This window comes from Berghia stephanieae, unplaced genomic scaffold (assembly GCF_034508935.2).
Source record: "Berghia stephanieae isolate SIO BIC M18660-M18661 unplaced genomic scaffold, UCSD_Bste_1.3 scaffold7647, whole genome shotgun sequence".
NCBI lineage: Eukaryota > Metazoa > Mollusca > Gastropoda > Nudibranchia > Aeolidiidae > Berghia > Berghia stephanieae.
The window spans coordinates 1-986 of record NW_027629340.1 but is presented as its reverse complement, the minus strand read 5'-3'; the positions used below and the strand labels follow the sequence as shown (position 1 = coordinate 986).

At 66.2% G+C, this 986-nt stretch overlaps 1 non-coding gene across 1 annotated transcript; it reads right to left on the bottom strand.

The window, feature by feature from the left end:
- Window positions 1-647: 647 nt before the first annotated feature.
- LOC144962276 (5.8S ribosomal RNA) lies at window positions 648-803 on the bottom strand. The gene has a single exon (XR_013643427.1). It is a non-coding gene; the product is annotated as a 5.8S ribosomal RNA (ribosomal RNA).
- Window positions 804-986: the final 183 nt, after the last annotated feature.

Sequence of the window (986 nt, the reverse complement as noted above, 5' to 3'; positions counted from 1 at the left end):
GGCTCGCCCCAGGCGTCGGACTCCTTGGTCGTGTTTCAAGACGGGTCGGGCAGGTACGGAATAACGCTGCGCACCTTTCGACGGACCGGAGCCGCCCGCCCGGGAGGCCGAAACCCCCCGGGGCGAACCGCCGCCGTTTGTCCGCGGTCGACCACGGCACCCGAATACGACCGCTCTCGTGCCACCCCCCCCCCCCCCCCCCCCCCCCCCCCCCCCCCCCCCCCCCCCCCCCCCCCCCCCCCCCCCCCCATCCCAAATTCCTCCCCCACCCCCCCCCCCCCCCCCCCCCCCCCCCCCCCCCCCCCCCCCCCCCCCCCCCCCCCCCCCCCCCCCCCCCCCCCCCCCCCCCCCCCCCCCCCCCCCCCCCCCCCCCCCCCCCCCCCCCCCCCCCCCCCCCCCCCCCCCCCCCCCCCCCCCCCCCCCCCCCCCCCCCCCCCCCCCCCCCCCCCCCCCCCCCCCCCCCAAAAAAAAAAAAAAAAAAAAAAAAAAAAAAAAAAAAAAAAAAAAAAAAAAAAAAAAAAAAAAAAAAAAAAAAAAAAAAAAAAAAAAAAAAAAAAAAAAAAAAAAAAAAAAAAAAAAAAAAAAAAACGGCACGTCGCGCCCGCTCAGTCCCCCCGAGAAGACCGGTTGCGGCGACGTCGTAGGGCCGACCCTCATACGGACGTGGCCGGTGACTTACGCCCACGCCGCAATTTGCGTTCAAGACGTCGATGTTCAATGAGGCAGCTGCAGTTCACACGACTCAATACGGCTGGCCGCACTCTTCATCGACGCGCGAGCCGAGTGATCCACCGCCAAAGGTTGTATTTATTTTCTCTCGCTTAAGGGCCAAACGACGACAAAGGGTGGGGGGGGCAAGCGTTGCGCGCGCGGTTACTCGCGGCGCAACGCCGCCGCCCCGTTTATCGGCCTGGACCGCTCCCCGCGCCAGGGAGCAGCCCGGCCTCACCGGACATGTGTTTTTTTAACCCTTCACCCGTCGCGGG